The following is a 13,559-nucleotide window of genomic DNA, read 5'->3' as shown; positions in this document are numbered from 1 at the left end:
TGGTCTAGGAATTAATTCGTGCGGTTTTACTAAAGATGGCGTAACTAGCTTATTGTCCCATAGTTTCGTTGATCCAAACATGCGTTGAAAACTACTGTCATTGAGCATCTTGTTTTGTATATGTCAGTTGCTTGAAGCGGAAACAACAACATTTTTTCTTCAACTGAAAATGGCGCATTTTGTGCCTGATAAAGTGTTTCTGCGGGGAGTTATTCTTCATTGCTTTAACATGAAGAAAAGTGCTACCGCAAGTCATCATTTTTTGTGGAAGTGTTTGGTGACCATGCTCTAGCTGAGCGAACGTGTCAGAAGTGGTTTGCACGGTTTAAAGGTGGTGATTTCAGCTTGGAAGACCAAAAGCAATTTGGACAGCCAAAAGAATTTGAAGATGAAGAATTGAGAGCATTGCTTGATCAGGATTCGTGTCAAACGCAGGACGAACTTGCAGAAGCATTTGGAGTTGAGCAAACAACAGTTTCCAAACGTCTCAAAGCCATAGGAATGATTCAAAAGATGTCTTATTGGGTTTCACATGAATTGAAAAGAAAGACGTTGAAAGAAGAAAAACCGTTTGCGAATTGCTGCTTCAAAGACAGAAAAGGAAGGAATTTTTGCATCGAATTGTAACTGGTGATGAGAAGTGGATTCATTACGAGAATCCTAAACGAAAAATGGCCTGGGTGAAACCAGGTGAACCAGGTCTTTCACAACCGAAACGAGATATTCATTGTGCAAAGGTTATGCTGTATATATGTTGGGATTTGAAACGTGTGGTGTACTATGAACTTCTGAAACTTGGTGAAACTATTAATGGACACCGCTATTGACAACAATTAATGCGTTTGAAGCAAGCTCTGGCCTGAAAACGACCAGAATGGAATAACAGGCATAATAAACTTATTTATCAAGATGATAACGCTCGACCACATGTCGCAAAACCGGTCAAAACCTATTTGGAAAATGTCGGATGGAAAGTGTTACTCCACCCGCGATATTCACCAGACACTGCTCCGTCTGACTACTACTTGATCGATTGCATGAATAACGATTTGATTGGACAGCGGTTCACTTCTTCAGAAAATATCGAAAAATGGATCTTTGATTAGATTGCGTCAAAAGATGAGGAATTCTTTCGACACGGAATCCGTAAATTGCCTGAAAGATGCGAGAAAGTAGTGGCTAGCGATGGACAATATTTTTGTTAACGTATTCATTTACTTTGTTTTTGAAATAAAGCTTCAATTTTTATTAAAAATCGCACGAATTAATTCCTAGACCAAATACTTAAGACTAAAAACTCGTAGCTACATCATTTCTTTATATACTATTCTTGTAATTTGGATTTTGTTACAATTATCTTGAACAGCAGATCTCAGAGTTTTTTTTAACACTATCGGTTCTTTTTTTTACTGGACTCAAAAGACAATAACAATAAAACATACAAGAGTAAGTCACAGTGCTCAATCTTGCAAGATTTAAACAACTTAAAGAGTAGGTGCATATCGGCATGTCCCAGTCCATTGTAATGTGTCAACTTCACGAACTCAGGAAAACCATAAGGAGTTGCCACATTGTGCTACATGAGTTGGCATTAGTTCAAATCCTAATGAGAGTAAATGTGTGACCACAAGTGCAGCAAAATCCATGTAATGCGCGTTTCCTAAAAGGAATTATTACATGCAACATTCCTCCAAAATCCGGATGTGAAAAAAGTAAAAGGAAGGGAAAAGAAAAAAGAGAAAAGAAAGAAAGAGGTTATACAAGGACCAATTTCAGCAAAATCAGTCGTCAAACATGCCAGTTTTCAACATAAAGTCTTGTTCTGTTTCTGACATAACTACTAAGGATAATTCACTTCGAGTTAGTTCCTACCAGTCGTATCATCAATGCTAATCTTTGTTCCGAATAGTTGAGGTAATGTATGCTGCACAACAATAACAAAACAAAACAAAAAAAAAAAAAATCTGCGTTTGTAAATTCAATACGTGCCCTACCAGAACAGGATAACATAAAATCATACTTGACTCGAACAATGCAGGAGCTTGATGATATCAAACTGATGCTACACATCGCATATAGTTCTGAATTTATTCATTCGGGTTACTGTTACTTTCGGTTCATGGCGCACTTCCTGAAATCACGATGCTTCACCAACCAGCAGGAGGTGGAAACAGTAGTCACGACGTCTTTGCTTCTAAGGGCAAGACATGGTCGATTTGAAATCAAGGAACTGGCAGGAAATACATTAAATAGTCCAACACTATTAACCTACTGAATGTTAATCTACTGTCATTGCACTGTAATAACTATAGGCATGTTATATATAGAATATTGTAAGATTTAGACTTGTATATTAAAAAACACTTTGGCGGTAACTCATCGAAAACTCTCTGACCTCCTTGGAGAGTAGGGGCCCACCAGTCAAGAAAACAAAACACTCAACAACAACATACTTAGTTCCCCGAGAAAACAGACTGTACGAATTTCATCTTCTGAGCGTCAGTGCTTTCTATATATTACTTTTGTTTGACTAAACGTCTATCCCAATCATATTTATCTTTTCGAAGTTGTGCATGGTGGCTCAGTGATAGAGCGTTCACTTGTAGTACGAGGAGCGTAACGTGAATTTCCGCTGTTCTCTAAAGCGATATATTAGCTATAGTTTGATTAATTGGTTACCGTTTTTAACGCAAAAGTGAGCCTCAACTTGGCCATGCTTACCTTGTCATGATTAATTTGCCATCAAGTGGCTGAATTGTAAATCTTGAGTAGTGAGTGTAATAACCAGGGCCCGGATGTTGTTGACCTAAAATTTTTAAAAAAGTGACCTATAAAATGACACTAAAATTCTTGTAAAATGACCCTAAAAATCACAAAAATTGACCTTAAAACTTGCGTTTTCTTAAACGTTTATTTCGTTAAACATTGACATTTTTTAATATCCATTGGATTTTTGATTAACATTTCTCATTCATATTCAAAAAATCTTGTTTCAGTTAGTTGCACTCCATTGATCATTTATTCCTATTGATCAGTCCATTGTACGGCATTGTAGGTACTGAAAATGTCCAATTCACTCCCGAGTTGAAACTAGGAAGCACTCTTAAACAATAAAAAGTTCGCAAGTGTAGATGAAAATAATATATACTCACATGAAAATAATATATAGAAACCTGTTTAAAGTCCTTGTACACCTTCTAATCCATTTTTAGTTATTCACATGATCACATTCTTTGTGGTCAACAACCCAAAACTATCTGTTTGGCCACCTACTAACCCCCACCTTTCGTTAACCAGCTACAGCTTAGTTTTCATTAGCTTGTTAAGAATGCAGTTTTTCCACCCCAACAGTCAGGAAGCAAGAAAAGAGATTATTCAACTTCGTCTTTTCCACATTCGTAAACCGTGTTCATTTAAAGATTTCCTTATGTAGAAGAAAAAGAATAAAAAGACCATAAGTGATCTAAAAGTTACCTTAAAATATTAAAAAATGACGTGAAATTTCAAAACGGCAAAAAGTGACCAAAAGTTGACCCTAAAAAACTATATTTTTAGAACCTAGAGTTGATGGATAACGTTTTTAGTTGAACTTGCCTTGTCCAATGCGTAACAGAAAAAAGTTGACTTGTCAACAAGATCCGGGCCCTGGTAATAACGTTAGTTCTAGTGACAGGTAAGATAAGGAATTGCTTAGCTTTTCTCTTTCCTTTTTTGAAATACTTTATAATGGGTTAAGTGTAACGAAAGTGAATTGTATTGGAATTTAAATAAGAATATTCACCTTTATAAGAGGCTAACAGTTTTGGCTAACGTTAACTAAATTGAAACTACGGATGGGCAAAACCGGTTATTATAAAAACCGAAAACCGGTTTCTATAAAAACCGAAACCCGAACAACCGACATTTCGGTTTTCTCCAAAACCGGTTCGGTTTTTCACCGAAACCGGTTCGGTTTTCTCCAAAACCGGTTTCGGTTTTTCACCGAAACTGGTTTCGGTGAAAACATTTCGAAAACACATAAAACTATTTCTGTGGAAATGGATTCGGTTTCCGGAGAACAACGGAACACCATTCTGGTCAGAAATAGAACAAATTTTGAAAAAAAAGCGGAATTGGTTTTGAAGAAAACCGAAACCGGAGCATGTGAAAAACCGAACCAGTTTTTGGAGAAAACCGATAACCGGTTTCGGTGAAAACCGAACCGGTTTTGAAGAAAACCGAAACCGTTTTTTGAAAATTTTCAAAAACCGGTTTCGGTTTTTCTAAAAACCGAAAAACCGGTTTTTGTGCCCACCACTAATTGAAACCTATTCTTTTTCTTATTTGAGTGGTGAAAACTTTTGTTTTTGCTTGTGATAATAACTTGTGCAAACATAACTAATTGGATATTATCGATTAAAGTTGACAAGAAAGCATGTTTCGATTGGGACTAAAAGTGATTTCAAATATTGCGATATTATTACATTAAAAGTATAAAAATTGCTTGTTATGTTTTTCTTGCTTCCGTTTACGTATTTATAGTTACTTTAACCAAATTAATCAAAACACATAATTACTGAATATATCATTATTCACCGTTGTGGCAAAGTAGAAACTTGTTTGCTCCTGAATATTTTGTTGTTCTATTAGTTTATCTATACAATTTTGTTTCACGTTTTCTGGCTTTCGATATTTGGTATTCGATTGTTAAAGTTTTCATCGATAATCTTTATTTAAAAAAGGTTAAATATAGAAGCTTAGTTACCTTACAGATGGAGGTCTCTATAGCTTTGAATTACGCTACAGGAATTACTGGTTAGACCACAGACTTGAAACTTTGTGCTGGAAAACATCGTGTCCCCAAGATCTATCGTTGCTCTCTAGACTTTTCTCACACTCTGATGCTAAGATATTATTCATACTAATTTGTTTATGTTAATCACTGCTTCCATTATCCTGAAAAGCATAACTCTAAGTCTTTAAAGACTTCGTATAATTTCATTTAGTCTCAAGAGTTTACCTCCTGGACAAAATGTATTTGTGTATCTCTCAGTCTTTCAAGTTGTAAGATTATATTTACCTTGAGCAATGTACTATAACTTCTACTGGTTGAAATGTTGTACTTGATTATTATAGATTTCCCTGTTTCAAATTTTGATTAAAAAAGTAATTCAGAAAGTTTCCAGTTTCTTTATCATTCACTGTTAAATCGCCTCTGCATCACATCCGATTATAAATTAGTGGTATCTATTACTAAAAATAACAGACATTCTCTTTAACTCGGCTTCGACCCGACATTTTGTTTTGGAGTTCAAGACAAAGAAAACTACTAATTCTATATTTTGAGCGTCAGTATGTTTTGCAGCTGCTTTCCATTATGTTTTCCATTTTACCGACAAGTTTTCTGCTGGTTATAGCCGAAAAAATGTTTTTACATACAGGTTGGTCTATAATTTTAGTGTTACCTTGATAGAAATAATCTCCCAAACGTTGTTAGTGTTATTTACATCACGTACAGAGGTTGATTTATTTATATTGAACCGAAGAAAATATGAAACTGTACCGTACATACACAACTATCGTTGTAAGATTGCCACGAGGCAAGGAGTAGTATCTAGTTGGTCACGCAGTAGAGTAGTGTGATGGAACGAAATTTCATACCACTTAAACTGAACAGTTTCTGGGAAGAATTTATTGTGGCCCTTTCCGATGCTAAGTTCACGGCTTCACACATTTTGAAAAGTGGGTCAAGTGTGTATACAGAAATAGGCAGCATAGATCCCTGTGCTCACTACAACGAATAATCAGCTAGAACCGTTATCCAAAAAGTTTCTTGATTGTGGCCGGTTTCTCGTACAGGGGAGAAATGTGGCTAATAAAAGATGGAGCAAAATGTCAAAATGTACCATCATGAAATCTCAGCATTGTACGGACAAGACGTGAACCAAGTTGAACTATACCAAGACAAGACATGTAACCACATTGCAAAAATATCACTTTAATTCTACCGCTGTACAGAAAATGAAACTGGAATTTCGGCAATTTCTATCTATAACATCCCTGCTTAGAATCCAGATACCAGCCTAACTGACTACTGTGCTTTCGGATTTCTTAAGCGTCACCTGTCCCATCGTCGAGGCAGCGCAGTCATCGTCCTGTGGAATGCCTATAGTGACGAGTGGGAGACAATAACCATTGTCCGGTTGCAAGGCAGTCTCCTGCAATGGAAACTCCGATGCCGAGCAATGATCAGTGAAGGTAGTCTCCAGATCCAACATAACCGATAGTGTAAACATAGTATTTTGTAGCTAAATGTCATATTCAAATTCGGTTCAATGCAAATAAATCAATTCTTAGAGAAAAGTTCATTAATTGACTCAAAATACTTAATATTTTTTATATACTTTTTGTATCTAAATTTTAAGTTGTCTATGTAATGAGTGCCTCATTTTGATACATTTTACGAAACTGACAATATTAAAGTTGCAAGAATTACTCAATTTAATGTATATTTTGTGGTTAAAGATATATTTTCTCACAAAATAGTGCTGAAAAGAAGTATATCTCTCAAAATATGCTCAAAAATACAAGTATACCACTACTATTTTGACTACTACTTCTGACTAAAGTATCGTCAGATTTAAGGACCTTCATATGACTGAACCGTATGTGCAGTGTTACTATAGGCAGATAACATTCAAAGTCGTAGGCTATTCTTAAGAATGTGATCGTTTCATTTATAAATAGTGGAGAACAGGGGTTCATATCGTTTATATCTGTAGGACATGTGAGGTAATAGCACTCCAAGCAACACATTATATTATAGTTCACGTAGTTCAAAATGTACACCTGAGTTCTTATGTTTAGACTCTAATATTATGATTTATGGACTCGTATTACTAATTTGTGGGACAACTATTGGATGCTCTTGGTAGCATAAACTCTCAGCACTACCGTAAAATTCTAGATATGTAATGTATCAACATTGGGCCAGTTGTACGGCAAAATGTCTAAGATGAAAAGGCGAAGAGAAGGAAGAAAATATGAAAATATTACTCATTACTCTACTTGTATTACTCTACATAGAGCTCCAACATGAATGCTCTCTAAGCCAAGGGTAAAAGTGAGAGGAGACGTCGTCGCCCTGAATCCAGAAAATATCCGTGGCGTCCCCCCACTTTCTAAAAATACAATGGGCAAAGATAGGTACGGGGGACGGCGTGACGTCATGCGTCCCTACCTTTTTAGATCCACTTTTACCCCTAATATAAACTATTTGTAATTTAGCTGGAGTCTAAGATCAAAGTAGATGAGAGGAATATCCATGGTTTGTACTAGAGATTTTTCGAATATAATTTTAAACTGCGTGCTGAAGGAAAGAAAATAACCTTTAATACTTATCAAATGCTTTGTAAAAGCATTCTGTATCGATTGGACTCCTTGACTGGACCGTTAATTCATTATTCCGTTTGAAATCAGTAGTCTCACATGCAATTATCTGAGAGTGCTGTATTATTTGCTAAACTTAATTCTGACGAAACGTGCAATGGTCAAAATGTTGCAACGTAAGGCAATTAGCAGCCTGAAAATAGGTATTATATCATCGAAGATAGTGGTGTTTTATTGCTTGAAGTAGTAAACCTACTATTATAGAAGTACAATAAATGATCATGAAATAATGTTTTGTTACCATTTTGCGCAGAAGATTTGGATACTCATTTAGTTTATGTATTGTTAGATTTAGCTTATTAGAATACAATCCACGTGAACAAAATAGGATCAGTTTTGAATTAAAACTTATGTGATTGTTTAAAGTACCGTATCACATCATTTTGTACCGCTAATAATTCCAGTTATTATTTCTAAGCATTTCATACAATGAGAAAAATGATCGGATTGAAATTCACGCTATTGGTGCATATTTTAAACCAAGCAGGTGACTAAAACTGCTCTGACCCAAATACGGTCAAAATGTTTAGTTAAATTGGTTGAAATAAGTTCAACCCAACGTGTAGTTAAATGTAGGAGTCCAACCCAACGATCCAGTTGGTGTTAAATCGCATAACCGGTTAATATTTTAAACCCATCTTGGTGCATAACATGACCCAACAAAGTGTAAATTCCATTTACCCGGTTATGCGTTTGACGAAATGTGTAATTAAAAGTGAACAAGAAAGATGGTAAGAAATGACGACATTGTTTTGTCGCTCGGAGGAGTGAGTGCAAATAACCCAACAATGAGGTAAAATTGACGACGAAGAAGTTAAAATATGACGAAAATAGGTTTAAAACGTCAAGGTATGTGGTTGATATTTAACCGTCAGTTGGTTACAAAGGCGACACAACACTAAATGACTATTCTTTAAGCGTGTTACTTGGATTTTTATTCAACACGAGCGATTCTTTTTGCTAGCCGCAGCTAGCATCCATGAAAAGGGTTACGCCCTTTATTTGCGATGTGACATTAATAGGAGCTTTAGGTGTAAGTCAAATTTCGTGAGGCAAAAGGGATTTTATTAACTTTATTTTATAAAAAATATTCTAATTACCGGACATTATGGCCGTTAACCGTAATCGTCATGACATAAAAAGATACGAACACTGGCGAACAATTGATCATGAGAGCAGGAGGGCAGAACATTGATGAGAACTGAAAATGTGGGGCGCACCTGACATCACAACACAATGCAACGAAGAGTGTTAGAGAGATGAATGAGCGTTAGCTTCTGTCCAGGGTCTGCTCTGGACGCAATGGTGACGACGGGAGCCCTGTTACTGTGATGAATTTACTGTGCAACGTGAGATGAAGTGATGTATGGTGGAGGGGATTGCAATCAGGAAGTCTTCAAGATGTTGAAAGTCTGGACTATTTGGTGGGAGAACGTAGTTTTACAGATTAAACAGCAGAAAGAGTGGAAAATGCCGTAGCATAGTTGAAGGTTTGCGTTGAATGGCTTGGTGGTGTATAGCATTAAAGATCAGTGGATGGTGTGTCTGGAATCGCTTCGTAACGTACCTGAGAGCGATTTGTTCTAGATGATAGAGAATGTGTGGAATAGGCGTTCTCTCATATAATTCCCGTGTAGGGCTTGGTAATTGAATTGGAAAGGGAATGCGTAGGGCGTGGAGCTCAAGAATTTGGAGCTGAAAACCAGGCTGGAAAGCCATAAGTCAGAACAGGGCGTAGAAAGGCCCTGAACAGGGTGTAGGTGTTCAGAAGTATGTTAGGTTTCAGGTCCCAGATAGTCCCAGTTACGCGTCGGAACAAGTTTAGGCGGTTGGTCTCTTTTAGAGCAAGACTTTTGAGGTGAGAAGCCATTTCTGATTGGAATCGAAGATAATACCCAGATAAGTAACTCTGGGACTACCAGCAACTGATGTACCTGCAATCTCAATACTGAGGTTGGATGGATTGCGATGGACCCGACTGCGTTTGCTGGTGGTAGAAAGATAATAGCTTGGGTTTTATTGTCGTTAACCTTGAGTCGTCACGTATCACACCATTGAAGGAAAGTGTCGATGGCAGTTTGAAGGACGTGGTTGATGTGTTGAATAGCACTTGCCGTTGCCAGAAAAACCGTATCATCCACACATTGAAAAAGACTGACGTTTGGAGGGAGAGGAGGAAAGTCAGCTACATATAGTAAGTAAAGAAGCGGGGACAGAGAACTTTGAGGAACACCAAAGTGGATAAATACAGGGTGAGAGAGAAAATTATTAATGGAAACGTAGGTCAGGCGACTTGAGAGAAAATTGTAGATACTTCTAAAAAAATGTTGCCATAACCTTGCGTGCTGATGCTTGCACCTTGAACTTGCGTGATGGAGGCGAACTGATGTGCCGCCACTCCTTGCTCTGTCCTTTGGACTCGGGATCATAGCGGTGGAGCCAAGTCTCATCCACTGTAACAAATCTATCACAGAATTGTTTCAGGTCTGTCCCCATAACCTCCAAACCAGTCTTTGAACATCGAACTCTGTCTTTCTGATGTTCACGAGATAACATTTTGGGTACCTATCACGCTGACACCTTTCTGAATCTCAAGTGTTCATGAACAATGTTTTACTAACTGTTGGACCGTGATTCGTCTGTCTGCTATAATCATATCATGCGCAACACCAATGTTTTCTGGGATGCATGCTGCTGTTGGAGGACCAGCACCAGGATCCTGTTGACAACCTTCCCTGTTGCAACGGAAGTCGGAGTACTAGTTCTTTTCCACTTGGTAGGAAGGAGCCCCATCACCCAACACAGTGATCATGTCCTCATGAATCTCCTTTGGGCTTAACCCCTTTTTCTGGAGGTACTTGATGACAGCTTGGTGTTCGATTTTCTACATTTTCCAAGCTAGGTGCCACCTCTTATACCCGAAATAACAAAAAAGAATATTAATATAGCAGCTATGGTTCTGAAATTTAGCATGTAGGCATCTAAGATATTAGGCTACAATATCTCCCATCAGCCAACCCACCTCAAGTATTTTAAATATGAAGGATCAATAATTATTCAACCTCCCTCGTATGCTGTAATTTTTGTAGATTTAAATTGTAAACGAAAGTCAGCTTTCTTTAGACTATATGTTTCACGCATGATGACATTTCCGTTCACCAAGTGTTGGTGTAAAATATTCTACAGTGACATATAGTCATTTTGTTTACACAACGGTTAATGCAGTTGGGTTGCAAGTGATTACCCATCGTTGCCCAACAACCCAATTTGGTTTAAAACCTTTTAACCATACCATGTGGTCACGTTTCAACCTAATCATTTTTCTGAGTGTAGTGACTTGTTTTCTCTCTGTACAAGTTACGATCTCCCTAGATCTGTTGAACATCATATCAAAGGCAAAGTGATTAGTATGAAATGCAAATAAGTATCCTGTGTCCATGAAAAGAGTCTAAAACTTGTATACGCGTTTTGAATGGGGTTATGGGAAAAAGGAAAATTCCCGTTTCATCTTCAAGTATATCTCATTTGTTTTTCTTTAAGCAGACAAAGTCATATACATAATAGGAACAATTTCGTCTTGATAACGAGCAGAGGTTTGAAGAAGTTTCTTCCAAGCTGTTTAACATGTTCCAAAACAATTTCATATATTTTGTAACACAATAGCTCCGGTTCAAGTTTGTGAAACTTGATGAGACATTTTGTGAATGTGTATTTTCTTTATTTTTTTTACGAAAAGAAGGAATAATGTAATATCACAATATAAAATAACTCTACAAGAACAATGGTGTATGATGGCTCAATTGTAGATTGTGCAGTTTTGGTGTGGCGGGTCTTTATTTCAATCGATAAAGTATGTGAGTTTGTGGTGGAATGCATCATGTTGGTGGATTTCGTTGGTTTCTACTGTTTGCTACCATAAATCTTTTCACTAGGTATTCCATAATCGATCATTTTCTTTCATCTTTCGATTTCTTAACTCTACAGGGCATGGCTGCGGGAAATAAAACTAGACATTTTATTTCCTTTCATTTCAATAATATAAATTTAATAAGGCTATCAAGCTATCCAGTTTGGAAATAGAGTGTATTAATTAGAGACTGGGTGTTAAGCCAAATGTCTATTTCCAAATGTTAAAGATGTGATAAAACTAACAATGCTGAAGATAACTTGAAGATTCTTTGCTTCAATTTACGCAAACTTTATTTTGCCTATTTCGCTTTATAGTGTTATTTCTGTTTTATAAATGACAAAACTTTCAAATTTTATATTGTCTATTCTGTTGTTTAAATGCCACAACTATCTATTCTTTGTATTTTCTTCAAAGTAGGACGTCATGAAAGTAACTATGTTGTGCATCTATATTTCTTATTTCAGGAAAGGTTTCTATCAGCTCAAAGAAAAATAAAATTAAGAGAAAGTAGCTTATGCTGAAGTTAATACTTGAGAGGAAATCACCACAAGAAATGGCTGAATGTGATTTGCATTTTTTTTTTATTTTATGCTTCTCCCACTGGTGGATTCCATAGATGCACCAAGAAAATAACATAAATTCTTCAAGAACTCATTTCAGTTTTGTGGTGTTTATCTCGTGGAAAGAAGTGTGTGAGTATGTACCTTAAACCAAGGAAGGGAACTTATTGTCAACGTGCCAAATTGAGCAACATCATTGGTACCGTACTATATTGCAAAGTTTGTGAAAAGTCAGAAAAATAAACACACTGCTGAACAAGACTGCACTTATTTAATATAAAACCACATTTACACGTGACTTTCGATCTTCTAGTCAAGATCTTCATCAGGCGTACACTCTTTCCTTTCAAATTGAGCAACATCAATGAAAGAAAAGTTAAACAAGTATGTAAAGGAATTCGCTTCCAATATATTTACAACTAATGGATTGGTACCGTACAATATTGCAAAGTTTGTGTGAAAAGTCAGAAAAATAAACACACTGCTAAACAAGACTGCACTTACTTAATATAAAACCACATTTACACGTGACTTTCGATCTTCTAGCCAAGATCTTCATCAGACGTACACTCTTTCCTGTGAGTGTACGTCTGATGAGGATCTTGGCTAGAAGATCGAAACGTCACGTGTAAATGTGGTTTTGTATTAAATAAGTGCAGTCTTGTTCAGCAGTGTGTTTATTTTACTGATTTTATTCGCAAGACGTTGACTATGATTGTGTGTCAGTGAAAAGCCAGTTCCACAAAAAGATATTTTGTTACACAACATATTGAAATTTCTAAACATAAATCTGATTCAAATGGTAAGCAAAAATCACGTGAGCCGAAATCTGCACTGTCTACTTTGTACGCTCTTTCTCATTAATAATTTTCCCTCTGCTCCAGATTTGTGTAAAGATTTATAGAAGCTAGTACTCCTGTGTTGCAATTAGAAAATACCTCCATAGATGTTTTCTGTTACAGTACATAGGTAAAGAGATTCAACATAACATAAAATTATGCAGATGAGTATTATTGGTGAATCACTGGAAGAATTAGGAACGAATTACATGCGAAAAAAGAGAGCTTCCATCGAAGAGACAACTGACACGGTGGGAAGGATCCTTGGTAAACTGAATATGATCAAAAGCCGAAAATATTTTTCTCGCATGTAAGCAACTACGAAAAACAAATAGTAATTGTTCACTTCCCAATTGCCCAATTGTTCACTTCCACACTAAATTTGCTTTGGTCGGATGATACGAAACTTCAAGATATTCTTTTTTCTGCAACAGATGCAGTTCTATTCTAGTATATAGAAGACATTCCAAATTACAAGACCAGAAATTATTCACCTTTAATTAAAAGGATTAATATATCGGTACCCTTACATGAAATATTTACAAATGACAACAGGCAATAAACTTGTGTAAGTTTTACACCAGTTGTTCAGAATTTTTCTGGAACTAAGGAAACACTTTACTGTAGCTAAAATGTTACTGTTCTTTGACATAAAGTCTTAACTGATTTAATAGAAGTTCAACTGCTCTATCACTACGAATATTATCTGAATGGTGACATATACTGCACAAAGTAAGGCCGGAATCACTATTTGACATTCTGAAGGGTTCTTTTCTGATTGAAGACATGATCTTGGAAACCTCATAGAATGCATGATTGTTC

This window comes from Thermobia domestica, chromosome 5, assembly GCF_964235325.1.
Source record: "Thermobia domestica chromosome 5, izTheDome1.hap1.1, whole genome shotgun sequence".
NCBI lineage: Eukaryota > Metazoa > Arthropoda > Insecta > Zygentoma > Lepismatidae > Thermobia > Thermobia domestica.
This window is presented reverse-complemented; position numbering follows the sequence as displayed.